We start from the raw sequence: 14,972 nt of genomic DNA, 5'->3' as shown, positions 1-14,972 counted from the left end.
TGTATATGTTGTTTTCAACCGCTCTTGAACTTGAATGTGTGTTCACAGGGACTGACTCAGCCCGCGGCGCTATAACAAGGCATTTTCACCTGTGCTCAAAAGGAATGGCCGAAACTAACTCGAGCGATGGCAGCAAAAAATTACAAAGGAATCGAAATAACTTATGTGAAGCGGAAAGCAAAAAGTATAGCACGCACCGCTCTCATCTCGCGCTTACATCGAACGAATTCTTGGACGATACACCGAAATCGACACATACAAGAACCCGATACAGAGTCTCAAATTAAAATGGTTTTACCAGCGAAAGAAAACGCAAAAGAAGAAAATGACAGTGCAGCAATTGAACCGTACTTATTTGCAACTAACAAGCAACTCAGGAATGAGCAAATATACTGTGCAGCAGCTGGCAGTGTTGGAGCAATTGAAGAATGGTTCTTTGGGCGTGTATGTGCGCGGTTTCACGTTGTGCTAATTAACAACAATGGCCTACGATGACTTTCTTTACGATGACTTTCTCGACGGAAGAGGCACAGCGCATATCGGGGGCAAGAATTATTCGCCACTATATATATATATATATGCACACACAAACTGACATAACTGTACCAAGACATTAATTAAAATGTAACAGCTCACTAAAACACCAGAAAACAAACTGAGTGCAAAGATTCCAGCTGTTAACGGGCGTTTATTTATTTCATTCGGCAAAACGTAAACGCGGTCGCTTTCCGAATAAAAACCCACGAAGGAAGACGCTGCGGAATTCTTGGTCACGTTTGTTTATGCATAACACTCGTCTAAGCGCGCACTTTAGTCAATGCTTGCTACACTTTGATAATGTTTTGCGGCTATGTTAACATACCTGCAATTCGTTACAATACTCAACATTTGTACGGCACCACCATATATACATTTCGCTTAAAAATTATGTCTGTAGACAATATGTAGCCTGTGTCACCTAAATTTCGGTCGCAGACAAAAAAAAATTACCGACGATTACGTTACTTCCTAATGCGAAATTTGAGCGCAGCAAATAAGCTGTTTCACCTTTTCGATAGATTGAGGCAAAGAAATCGAGCAACACATGTATGCGCTATCACAGAATTTTTTTTTTTATTTTTCACACGTATTCCTTTAACAAAGACTCCATTAACAGTTCTTGACAGTCATGAAGGAAGCTTTGTGGTCGGAGAAATAGACTGATATATGTTCGACTTGGTACACCAATGCTTGATTCTCAAAGACGAGATCTATACAAGTGCCTCGCGAGGTTGTCACAGCCGTGGGACGCGTTACGAGCGAGAGGAACGGGATGTTCTCCCGCATAAGTGTTAGGAAATTGCTGTTTGTCTTTATGTCAACATTAAAGTCCCCCACTACTAACATCGGTGTGGATCGATGGACGGTTAATGCGAGTTGCAGGAAGTGCACGACGTCTTTCGTGAGTGCGGTAGCGGACTCACGAAAGCGGTATCAGTCGGTCGCTGCTAGCGCTGGGGGGATGAAAGGAGGGCGGAGCTGGTTATCAGGCCGACGACAACGCGAAACCCAGGAACGGACGCCAAAAAGCCATTTGTGTAGCCAGCCCTCCTCCACAGTCTCTCCTCCTCCCTTCCATCACCCTCCCTCGCCCGGAGAGCCGACAGCGCGCATGCGCGGCGGCGGAGCAGCGGCGCATGCGCGGCGGCGGAGCGCGGCGGCGGAGGCGAGCTGGTTACGAGGCCGACGCCGACGACGCCGACGACGACGCGAAACCCAGGAACGGACGCCAAAGAGCTGCGCTCTAAAAAAAATGAATTGATGACTTTGCTACTCGTTGAAGATCGGCAAGCGAACTTTCTTCTTGAAGGCACTTTCTCGCCACGGAACTGTTTTCTTTCGTCCATACGCCATGACGAAGCCGGTTGTAACGTGGTGCTGTAGCCGAACGTAGCCGAACCAATCCGAGGTCACTGCGGTTGCAGTGTTGCCAGGTTTGGCTATATAGAGCCAAATTGGGCTACAGAAAAAGAAATTTTGGCGTCGACTTCGGTGAGTTGGCTACGTGGCTATATTTGGGCTACTGAAAATCTGTGACTTGGCTTTGTTTAGGCTGTGAGTGGATCCTTAATCCACGCTCCAGAGGTAACTCTCATAGAGTAGAAACAAAACTTGAAGGCTATGTTTTAGCTGGCTGAGCCAGCAGCGTGGCTGTGCGTGTGTGCGCGAAAAGCCCCCTCTCCCTCAGTGCATCATTCTTTGAGCCGATGATTTTATCCTTAGCCAACTTAAATTTACACCGCGCTTCACCATGCTAGCATTTACTCCAGCAATGTTGTCTCATCTTCCCCTTATGCCGACACCCAATCACCGGGCATCGGGATGAGCCTGGGAGTGGAGGGTGTTTCACAGTGCACTGTACTAACATGGCTATGCTGAGAAACAGAGAGCAATATTGTTGTGCCATCGTGGCGCCGACATGAAAGAATGGAAGCCTGGGTAAATGACACGCTCCAGTGTGTCCAAGGCGAAGGTGTCTGGTTGAAGTATGGCGCTAGGCTCAGTTTCTGACCTAGTCCGCGTTTAACACGGTAAGCTTTTTACTGCCATTTTCCTTTGCGTGTGAAATGAACTTTAATGCAACAGGCGTTAAGGGCCCCGTGTCGCAGAAGATCCGGCGTCGACGCCGTTGCTGTGTGAAAAAATTATCCCGAACCACGTAGGCCCTTCGGCTGGCGCATATGCATTACTAAAGTAACTGACTTTCTCAAAGTAAAACGCGGCAGAAAATTCGTGAAATACGACTTACACTCACTCTATAGACATGGTAGCGTTGAATTGTAATTTGATTATACGAGAAAACTATGTTTGTTACGCGGAACCTCGAACACAACCCCTTTTCTAGCTGCTATTCGACATCTTAGTAGGGGGGCGATGGTTTGGGCTAGTTGGTTTTCCATGAGACTGAGTGGTGCAGCGCGAATCATGACGTGGGACACAGGAAAAAAACGAAGACAAGCGGTTACTGCCAAGTAGGACCGGCGCGCCCCGCTCGGTTCTATGCAACACCATACAGATGGCACTCGCCTCCGCAGCATCGGCGGCGCCTGCCATGCGAGTGGAATGAAAAAAAAAGAACCATAAATCTCGCCTTCATGCATATTGCTCGCCTCCAGCGTTTGCAGGTAAACATTATGGTTGCATACGCTGCAGTTGCTGGGAAGGGTGAGAAGCAGTCAGGGATCTTTGAATGCTATCACATTCCACTCTTAAATGTGAATATTAAAGAGCTGAGAGCCAATTTTTATGGTACCTATTTTTTAATGCAATGAAAAGTTTGCTGGTCAGAGTGTGTAATCATGAAGTGGTAACGCGGAAAACGCCGTGGAACATTTTTTTATCAGAATTTTTTTGTCTGCAGTGACGATGTAGTCTTTCACTGGCAGCTTGTTGGCAGCGGTGGTAGGTGAGCGCGATAGTGATTATACGCCGGCATTAAGGGGAGGCAGACGACAAGTGCGGCCGTAAGTGCGACAAAGTACTTTGCCTAACAATTCGACGTTCCTGCGATTCATGTTTTCCGAAGTCTTAAGTACTTTTGCGGTAATAGCTACGTGTTTTCATTGCTTCCTGCTCAACTGCTTTGGCATTCAAACAGTCAAAGCGAAACCAATCGGATTGAAAACGAAACGACTATTTGACGCGTGATACGCAGTTCAGCGTGTTGCCGTAGCCATGCGTCCGCTTTTGATTTCCGAAAAAAGCATAGAATAAAGCGCAAGTCCCTAATACCATAGCAACTGCAATTTTAAGCAATAATTATGTTGTATTAAATAACAGCCGACTTACTTACAGTAATCGCATAGACTACATTCGAAGTACCAACATTTCATTGCCAGGCCTCGCCACTCACTGGTCTTTGAGATATACTTTGCCAATTTTAAATTATAATCCCTACTTCAATCCCGAACAGCGTGCCTGTTTCTATCGCCATAAATCATGATCACTTCATTTCCATCAACGTCCCACAACACTTTCTGACCAGTTGTCCTCCAAGCGTCCTCCAAGTTTTTTGTTCGTGCTTCCATTCAACATCGAGGGAGACCACGAGGGAGATTATGGAGGTCTAATATATCAGGAAAAAAGGGTCGCGTTGCGTAAGCAAGCCATCGTTAAATTTGCATGACAGTGAATATGAATTTTCAAGCCGCCTCATAGTGCAACATTAGATTACAGGGTTTTACGTTTTTTCCCTGTGCACTGTTAATGACGTCATTGATGGGAGAGCACGTGGCTATGGGTTGTGTACATAAGTTTGTGAATGCCTTCGAATGAAGTTAGTTGTGAGATCAGCGCTGTCCTGTGTGTTCCTGCCTTCTGTCTTCATCATATTGCGCTGCCCCTTCAAGATGTTTAGCTGTTGTAGATGTCAAGGGTCGACCATCACGGCATCACGGACATTTTTTTACGATGGGTTGTACAAAAAGCGATTACCGTAGTCGAATGCGAAAATGTATGTACAGATAAAACTGAAAATAACAATGGCTATATTTGGCTACAAATTTGTTTTGCTCTTTTTTGTGTTTGGCTACATTTGGGCTACAGTTTCTCTAGCTTTGGGCTACTCCACGTTGTCCGACCTGGCAACACTGTGCGGTTGGCACAGCACGGTTGAGCCACAAGGAGCAACGATGCTGGCGTACATACGTGAAATACCACGACGGATATCGGGCTATTTTGCCCACCAGCCTCATCAAAATGTTTTCTCCGAAATCCGAAGAAGATTTCGATAAAGGCGAAACCGTCCAGGCGTTCTGGCGGAGCGAGGACGGTGACGTTCAAGGATACTACCCAGCCTTTGTTGTCGCAGGTGAGTGCCCTGCAAAATTTTCACCTCTCTTGATGGTTTTCTGTTGCGGATATGGTCAACCACATTTCTTGCCGGCTGGATGTATGTGAAGCGTAGATTTTCGCTAAGTTGCCGTCGCGAACCGACGTGTGTAATGTCGTGTTCCTTGCACGTGCCAGTATTGTTGATCTAGCCGGCGACGCATGTCATTCGTAATGCGGGTGTGACACGGGCACTTTCGATCGCTATCGAGCCCAATCGGGGCCGAAAGTGGCCCGTGTGCATTAAGTATAACATTCACAATTTATTGTTTGCACACGCAACTGTTCTTATGCCAGCACGTGTGCATGCATGAAATACATGGCCGTGGATCTCGACAACGTTGCACCTGCGTGCTTGTCTAAAGAAACGCTACCTGCTCTCATATTACTTTTATGTACCGTACGATTCTAGCAGTCTGTGAAGGCCAAATTGCCAACTATACTTTAATTCTTTATCATAGTTTTGCATGTTACTAAATTGGCCTTAACTGAATTCAATTATTAACTAATAAGTGTCAGCATCACTGTACTGTTCGCCGACGCTTGTGAATAACTTGTACTTTATTAAGTTGCTTTTCCGCGTCTGTTGGTGTTATTGTAATGCCGCTTCCAGCTGGTAGTAGTAAGTATTCCAATGATATACTTTTAAGTTCGCTGCTAGTACTTGTTTCACAAGTTCCTTGCAAATTGATTTTTGTTTGAAATGAATGTCGCGAACGCGCTTGCTGGTCCAAATATTTAATTTCTTTTGCCTCTGTGAAATGCCTTCGAGTGCCTTTGTGATGCAACAGCATTTTCTCAATACTGCTACAGAATTTTAGTGGTCACTTTAGTTTTGCAAAAGCTGTTGCTCAGAAATGAACTTGAACAAAGTTGTGTTTAGGAGTAAACAGAAAAAAAGAAAACAGTCTGGCCCAATCTTCTTACACTAGTACACCTGGTGGTCTTTGTTAAGCATAACCTACGTGATATGTTTGTCATAGCTGCCCTTTCTCTTAGTGTCGTCACAGCCACTACAGTGCTCCGTACGTTTTCATCACTGTGCACCACTACTTTAGAAGATCCATCGAGGTGGTGTAGTTGCTTCATCATTGGGATGCTGATCCCAAGGTCACATGAATAATACTGGCCGTGACAGTTTGATGGGGGATGAAACGCAAAAATGCCCTTAAACTGTGCATTGTGGGGATGTTAAGAAAGCCAGAGTGGTCAAAATTAACCCAGAGTCCCCTACTATGGTGCGCCTCACAGTCATATCCTGGTTTTGGCACATGAAACACCAGAATTTCATTAAAGCGCCCCTGAAATGGTTTGGACAAATTTTGTAGATGCTTAGGGTACAGCTATAGTAAACCATTCGCACCACAGTTTGTGTGAAGCGTCTCATATTAAGGGAGCTACGGATGATTACAAGTTACCCTCCTCCATGGCCATGCATTTTCTCCAACTTGTTTGCCGAGGCATCGGGGCTAAGCTCCACCTTCACTGGTGCTGCGTCATGATAGCACATCGTGTCGTCTACTTCCGGTTCTCTAGAACCAAGTGCATGAAGCCTCTCCGCCAGCAGCTTGGCAGTCGACTCTAAGGGAGAGCTATCGAAGCAGCAAAGCATTGCGAGCATTCTGTCACAGCACCAAGTGTGTCCAGTATTCCGGTAACCACAGGCGTGATGGGCATTTCGACGGATCGGTGGAGGCGTACATTTAAGCTGATGACGAAACTTTAGTGTAGACGTACGTGAGCTGCCTGATCGGTCTGCATGGTCCAGCCACCTGGTGGCACAGAGCTTGCAGCAAATACCTAATATTTCTCTAAACAAGTGTAAAATATTTACAAAAACAATGTGTACACGATTACGCACCTGAGGAAATATTACATCAGCAGCAAAGTAGAAAAGAGTTCATTACAGCTACTGTGTTTGAGCTCATGCTACCAGGTGGCTGCACCGTGTAGACCATTCACGTTTGTGCCTCTGCTCATCCCGTAAAATGGCACGGTCAAATGGCCTGACCCAGTCTGCTTGTGCTTGCATTTACGCAAACACTGGACACGTGAAACACTATTAGCCCAGGGAACGACCTACAGGGGCTCTGCGAGCACCGCTCGTGTGACATCAGGGCACGGACTCGCGCCTGTCTGCTGTAGTTCGGGCAGTGTTCGGGTGCCTTCTGCGGTGGTTTTGTTTGTTGGCTGTTGTTCCTTCTGCTTGTATACTCATGGTGGTAGTCTCAAATATATTTTTATGGCATCTTGGTTTGCGGAAATTTATTCAAAGAGCTTATTTCTTAGATGACGGTACAGTTCTCAAAGGCAACGCTACAATGCCAGCCGAAGGAGCACAGGCTAGCCCATTGCAGGTTTTTCATGCGCGGATTGACAACCGCAAGAACATAGCACATAAGAATCCAGTTATACCATACCTCCAGCGGTTCAGCAGGTATGTCACAAACGCTGGCAATGTACGACTTCAACAACAGTTACCTTGATTTTAATTTGCTAAAACAGGTTTGCTCATGACGAATAGTTCATGGTATAATATTGAATTTTTGCATTTATTCACAGGAACACTCGGCAGTAACACGAGGACTTAACAGTGCAGTTTAGATTCTACCAGCACCACTTGCTTCTTTAACTGCTTCTGAAAATTAGGCGGTTCTTCACACGTTTATTTTAAGGGGCAGTTTTTTGAAGTAAAGCTAATTAATTGAAGCTTACAGCTGTTTGCAGAATATGAAAGGGAATGCACCAATGTATATTTCCTTTTCCATGGTGCATGTTCAACTCACTTGAGCAATTTACTGGTGTTTGCTGCTTGAGGAATATGCACGACGAATCTGTTTGGCAAACTGACACAGGTTGCGCAGTCCAAATTTTTTTAGTTAGATGTACTTTTCGGACCAAGTGGCTGCAGCTAGAAAGAAGCTGAAGCATCATTCATTAGTAATATGGGACATATTGAATTTAATTGCCCGGTGCAGGGTCAAAACTCAAGTGAGACATGTAAGACTTGTGATGCCTTGCTTAAGAAGGTTTGCGAGATTTTCTTTTACATACTGATGAAGTGAATAGTTCTCCAATTAAATAACACTCGATCGAGACATAGTGAGGTAGAAGGTGCTTGACTTTTGCTTTTCTAGGCAGCCTAAGCTGCACTTGTGTACCTCGAGTATGCTTTAGGCATTACAATTGACGCTGCAAAAAACTGCCTCATGGTTTCAGTTCGAACTTGTAGTGAACTGATAGGTTTCATGAACAATGCGTGCTTCGCCATAATGACAGTGGGTTGCTTCTGTTGTGCGAGGGGTGTGCCATATTGTAGGTAAAGGCCACTGAGGGCCACCATGAAACATTTCATCGCTTGCAGTTGATTAGCTCTTGATCTTAAGCACGAAACTTTTCTTTTCAAGTAATTGCCACTATGGTTGTTTGTGAATTAACTCTACATAATGCGTCATCGTGTTAGCAGCCATGAGCAATTCGTTTTATGGGGTCTTGTTTCAGAGAGCAGCGAAAGTAGCAGCAAATGGTTTATATGAAATGAGCGCCTAGTTCTATCTTTTACACATTAATAAAGTGGCCATATTTGACTAGAACAACTCACCAGAGTAATAAGAATGATGAATGCTTCGCTGGGCCGTGTCTTTCTAACATGGATAACATGATGCCAAATAGCAAGCTTTTTCTTCCATGTAAAATGCAGTATCTCTCGTAGCTAAGTACTAAGGCAATGGTAAATGTTCAGTGAAGCATCATACACAACTTCGCATATTGAGTTCGTAGACCTTCTTTTTACGAAAAATTTATAAACAGAGATGGCGCATATATGCATTGCAAAACCAGTAGATCCTTTTAACGCTACATAGCTTGTGATATCCAAGCCGCAAATTTTCTCGATTCACGCGTTTTAGAAGAAAGAACTGGGGTTCAGGCATGGCAGCAGAAAGAAGCCGACATATCCTTCGATAAGTACGGTTCGAGCCACTCATACCTCAAAAATACAGGAAGGGAACGAGCGCGCGTGGCAGCCGAGCGACTCAGAGCGAGCGGCGTCCTGGCCGTGACGTCACTCGCACGAGGGAGCCACTCCAAATTCTCTCCGCTAATTGGGGTAGTAATCCTGGCACCGATCGGTTGCCAACAGTATGATGCGCTGTAGCCGCTCCGCTTATCTGCTGCCTTGCAGAGACACGTGATGTCACAGCTTGACATATTGCCAGTTGCTACGTGTGCGGCCCACAATGTAAAAAGTCCGAACCATGGTGCTTGCAAAAATAAAGATCGAGATCAACCCTGACCCCGGAGCTCTTGTCCACACGGAACACGTAACACAAGCAAATAACACTTGCTTTATGCTGGAGGTGCTTAAGGGTATTGAAAAATTGTCTTTGTGCATTCTCTTTCTGTTACTTTCTTTTTATGGAAACAAGTTAACTAACATTACACCTATTGCAAACAACATTTGTTCACCATAAAGTTGGAAAAATTATCGATGACGCACCCTGGGCAGCCAATCGGATAGCTCGCCCTACTAGCATCATTAGGGCAATTTACGTCAAATGGTTAGGGGCGGCTGCAAATTGAGCCGAACGGTGTGCTGCGATCGGCAGCAACGTACATTTATAAAACCTTATAATAAATTACATGCTTTATGCGGAGCACTTAGATGCGTCATTTAAAGATAAAAAAGACCTACTCCAACGACTCAGTATGTTTGTACAAAATCGTGAAAATTGTTTCAGGGTCCCTTTAATTAGATCGTGTTAAATGTACTTGCTGTTAAATAGGGAGGAAAATGGCAAGGTAGCACTCAAATAGCAACACAATCAGTGTTGGTGGTTGCTAAATTCTCCCCAGTAGGTTATGACGAATGATGGGCTTTCATAGATTGCAACATGGCATCAATTGTAGCTATGTATGCCTAACCAAAGGTTTGTATCATAAGAAGCCAACAAACACTGACACCTAGGACAACATAGGGCAAATGAGCTGTGCTTAATAAATGAAATAAAGAAACACTAAATTAATGGAATGAAAGTGGATGAAGAACCAATTTGCCGCAGGTGGGGAATGATCCCTCAGCCTTCACATTTCGTGTGCGATGCTCTGCCAATTAAGCTACCGTGGCGCCATTTTCCCATCCACTTTCTTGGGTATTTGTTTCCTAGCAGAACCCTGGGAGTGTTAGCCAGCGCCACCACTCACAGACGGCGGCGGACGTGGAACGCCCTTTCTGCCGCAGGCGTCATGAGAACGTGGTCTTTTTGGGTGAAGGCAACCGCGGTCAATAAACCCACACATGCTACCTGAAGGTATCAATGTTGGTCAGTGTTACTCAATCGGTAGAGCATCGCACGCGAAATGCGAAGGTTGTGGGATCGTTTCCTACCTGCGGCAAGTTATTTTTTCATCCACTTTCATTTCCATTAATTTATTGTTTCTTGATTTCATTTACTTAGGACAACTAATTTCCCCTATGTTGTCCTTGGTGTCAGTGTTTGTTGGCTTCTTGTGATATGACAAATAAAAATCGGGCCCCTCGGTTAACCCCTTTTGTCTTGTTTAACCAAATGTTCAAGCATACATAGCTGCAGTTGTATCCGCAGTGATGATCACACAGGCACACATTTAAACAAATAAAGCTGCAGACACTGATTATGCGGCTATCTAATAGATGCACATCTGCCTCCTGGTCCTTAACCACTGGGTGTAGCCAATTGTTTGTGAGTAAGGTTCCTGTGCCTGTGCTTATTTGGAGCTGTTGTATGATGAGAACCGGGCGTTGTACAACAGCCGTAAACGAGCACAGGCAATGGAACCTTAGTCATCATACAATGGTTATTATATAGGTTGTGCTTTTAGTCTAGACTTTGCTATGCACTTTATCATTTCATTTTTGTATGTTCCAAATATTCCGATACATGCCACTGGTAAAAGTCTATTGCTTTTTATCTAGGTGGTCTGGACTCCCTGCGACTCAAGATAAAAAGCATGCGGGAGCCATTTCCAAGGCTAATTGAAGCAGAAGAGGAGGCATCATCGAAGAAGAAAGAAGTGGGTTTTACTATGGGCTAAAGCTATAGAATAATTTATTGTAGTACACAATATGGTAGAAAATTTGGTGTAGCACTGAGCATCTATTGAATCCTTGTTTGTGATGAAATAAGCAAATAACTTGAATGTCACTGTAAGTCTTTATTTGTTGAGTGATTTCAGGTAATGTTATTAGGTGACCTTGGTAATGACCTTGGTAGGAAAAGAGCTCAGGGTGACTGACAAATTTGGTTGGTTTGTGCATGAAAAATTATAGGTCATGTGAAGGTGGTGTGCAGCATTTGCGCATTCTGTTGCTTTTTTTCTAAGTTTGCTTGAAGTTTAGGGATGTGTATCACAGTAAAATTGAGAAAGATGTTTGATGATATTGCTGCAAACTTTATGCACACAGCACAACATGCCAGATAATTTCTCTGGCCATCAGCCTTCTGCGCGTGCATTGGATTTTATAATAATGTATCTTGGGCCTGCAGGGGCACATTCTTCTGCAAACTTTGTCTACCTTTAACTGGAAGGAGTTGCAAAGTGGAATGTTATAAGTTAATTATGTGGTTTATCAATCACTTAATATAGTGGCACTGGCTCATCACAGCAAGAGTGACAGGACAATGGGATAATAACCATTTCATTGCTACATGCATACCTGCCCACTCTCCTGAACTTTTCTGAAGGTTGACCTTGGGCTCCTGCTACATATTTATGAATGTCTGATCAATTCTACAGCATCGATGAGAGGGTAGCAGTAGTCGTAATCAAAATCAATAAAAGGTATAAATTAAAGGTAGTACAAACATAAGCTCCAACATCCAGTCACGACGATGAGGAAGTAGATCAGTTTTATGAAGATGTTGAATTAGCGATGAGGAAAGTGCAAACGCAGTATACAGTAGGAATGAGGGACTTCAATGCAAAAGTGGGGAAAAAGCAGGCGGGTGAACAAGCAATTGGCAACTACTGTGTCGATTCTAGAAACGCTAGAGGTGAGATGCTTGTAGAATTTGCAGAAAGGAATAAGGTGAGAATATATAATGAACACTTTTTTCAGGAAACATTGCAGCAGAAAATGGGGGGGACCTGGAAAAGCCCTAATGGTGAAACAAGAAATTAAATTGATTTCATACTTTCTGCCGATCCCAGCATAGTGCAGGATGTAGAAGTAATAGGTAGGGTAAAACGTAGCGATCATAGGGTAGTGAGGGCCAGGATCCACCTCAATTTAAAGAAAGAAAGAGCAAAATTGGTCAAGAAAAAACAGGCCAACTTAGAGGCAGTAAGAGTAAAAGCAGACAAATTTAGGCTGGTACTTGCAAACAAATATGCAGCCTTAGAACAGAGAGATGATGACATAGAGGTAATGAATGAAACCGTAACGAGGCTGGCTTCAGAGGCAGCAATTGAAGTGGGAAGCACGGCATCAAGGCAACCAGTAGGCAAGCTCCCCCAAGTAACAAAGGACCTAATAAAGAAACAACAAAGAATGAAAGTGTCAGGGCCTTGTAGGACATGAAACGGGAGAGAGCAGCAGGAGCAAATGGAATAACAGTCGATTTAAACATAGATGGAGGAGACATAATGCTTGGAAAACTGGCGACTCTCTGTACGAAGTGTCTATCGACTTCGAGTCCCAGAAAACTGGAAGAATGCAGACATTATGCTAATCCACAAAAAGGGAGACATTAAAGAATTGAAAAATTATACACCCATTAGCTTACTCCAGTATTACATAAAATATTTACCAAAATAATCTCCAGTAGAATAACGACAACACTGGACTTTAGTCAACCAAGGGAGCAGGCTGGCTTCAGGAAAGGTTACTCTATAATGGATCCCATCGATGTTATTAACCAGGTTATCGAGAAATCCGCAGAGTACAATAAACCTATCTATATGGCTTTCATAGATTACGAAAAAGCATTTGATTCAGTAGATACCAGCAGTCAGAGGCATTGTGTAATCAAGGAGTACAGACCGCTTACGTAAATACCCTGGAAAATATCTACAGAGATTCCACAGCCACCTTAATTCTACACAAGAAAAGTAGGAAGATACCTATAAAGAAAGAGGTCAGACAAGGAGACACTATCTCTCCAATGCTATTCACTGCGAGCTTGGAAGAAGTATTCAAGCTATTAAACTGGGTAGGCTTGGGAGTAAAGATAGACGGCGAATACCTCAACAACCTTCGGTTTGCCGATGACATCGTTCTATTCAGCAACAATGCACACGAGTTACAACAAATGATTCAGGACCTTAACAGGGAGAGTGTAAGAGTGAAGTTAATGATTAATATGCAGAAGACAAAGATAATGATAAATAACCGGGAAAGGGAACAAGAGTTCAAGATTGCAAGTCAACCTCTAGAGTCTGTGGAGGAGTAAGTTACTAATCACAGGGAACCCGGACCATGAGAAAGAAGTTCACAGAATAAAAATGGGTTGAATCGCATACGGCAGACATCATGAGCTCCTGAACCGGAACTTACCGTTATCATTGAAAAGGAAAGTATACAATCAGTGCATTTTACTGGTGCTGACATGCGGCACAGACTTGGAGGCTGACAAAGAAGCTTGAAAACAAGTTAAAGGGACCCTGAAACGATTTTGGCGATTTTCTACAAACGTACTGAGTCGTTAGAGTAGGTTCTTCTGATCATTAATTGATGCATCTAAGTGCTCTGCGTAAAGCGTGTAATTTATTACAAGGTTTTAAAAATACCCATCGCTGCCGATCGCAGCGCACTGCTCGGCGGAATTTTAAGCCGCCCCTACCCATATGATGCAAATAACCCATATTACGTCACATGGGCGAGCTATCTGATTGGCTGACCAGGGCGCGTGGTCGATAATTTTTCCAACTTTATGGTGAACAAATGATGCTCGTAATAGTTCGAATGTTAGGTTAGGTCTGATTAACCTTGGCCTGCAATTTGGAAACTCCTCAGCATGAATCATGTAGTATAAAGGTTGTAAACAAGGATAAAGTGCCTCAGAAAGGCTGGCCAATGTTTCAATAGGATGTATGTTCGTCAAAGGTGGCCTCGTCATCCTAGGCAGGTAAGTTTTAATGGGGTAATGGAGTGACGTCATGTGCAGTGAGTAGCGGCTGGCTGGAAGGAAGAAACTGAAAAGAAAATGGGCACTGTCATTTGACATCTCAGGCGTGGTTTCAAGATGAGGGGACAAGAGTAAGAAAGTGGGAAGGTGGCAAAAAAAAAATGAAGGATTTAAGACGGTGCGGTGTTGGGGGAGTGAGACTTAGTGAGCCTCCAGAGGTGTCTTAGGTGGCATGTGTTTGTGGTTATAGAAGAACGGGTCAGTGTGTGAGTAACAAAAAGGCACCAGTTGAAAGAATGACTTGACTTGCATAGCAGCAATGTGTCAGGTAATTTTTAAACTGCTAAGATGGCGACATGAAGTTTGGGGCTATGAATTTCACTCTCCCGCTCTTGTCCCCTCGTCTTAGAAACTGTGCCTAAAGACATCAAACGACAGTGGTCATTTTCTTCTTGGTCTCTTCCTTTACAGCCAGCTGCCAACCAAAACGACCACACCTAATGTCACTTCACTAACCCGTTAAAACGAACCTGCCGAAGATAACGAGGGCACCTTTGATGAACATAGGTCCTCCTATTGAAAGGTTGACCAGCCTTTCTGAGGCACTTCATCCCTGTTTACAACCTTTATATCGCGTGTGCGCTGCTCCATCTGTCAGCCCTCTTTTTGATTCAGCATGTAATTTTGCATGTATGTATTTAACCCTGAAAAGCCCAATGTATTATTTTTAATACTGAATTGGCTGCCTAAAAACTTATGCACTGGAAACTTTGTGTGGAGCCAAAACTAGTGTTTTTGATAAGCTGCAGGGAGTTTTCAGTTTGGACAGTCTAGCAAATCAATTACTAATCAAGTAATTGTAATAGTGAATAATTTTTGCTGTAAATTGTTTCATGGTTTCTTTTGTACCAATTTATCATCCGTGTCCAGAAATGAATGTGATCAAGTTGTTTTGATTTTCTGTAATGTGGGATGGTGCTCAGGTCTTCTTGGAGTTCA

General features: G+C 43.8%; 1 protein-coding gene across 1 annotated transcript in view; it reads left to right on the top strand.

The window, feature by feature from the left end:
• LOC135919047 (uncharacterized) overlaps positions 1-14,972 on the top strand; it is a 54,837-nt gene that overhangs the window by 22,367 nt on the left and 17,498 nt on the right. Inside the window, exons 2-3 of the mRNA XM_070530349.1 lie at positions 4,585-4,849; positions 10,823-10,920. The gene's annotated coding sequence lies outside the window, so the exon portion shown is untranslated. The remainder of the gene's footprint in view (positions 1-4,584; positions 4,850-10,822; positions 10,921-14,972) is intronic.

The sequence above is a fragment of the Dermacentor albipictus genome, unplaced genomic scaffold, assembly GCF_038994185.2.
Source record: "Dermacentor albipictus isolate Rhodes 1998 colony unplaced genomic scaffold, USDA_Dalb.pri_finalv2 scaffold_87, whole genome shotgun sequence".
Classification (NCBI taxonomy): Eukaryota; Metazoa; Arthropoda; class Arachnida; order Ixodida; family Ixodidae; genus Dermacentor; species Dermacentor albipictus.
This window is presented reverse-complemented; position numbering and strand designations above follow the sequence as displayed.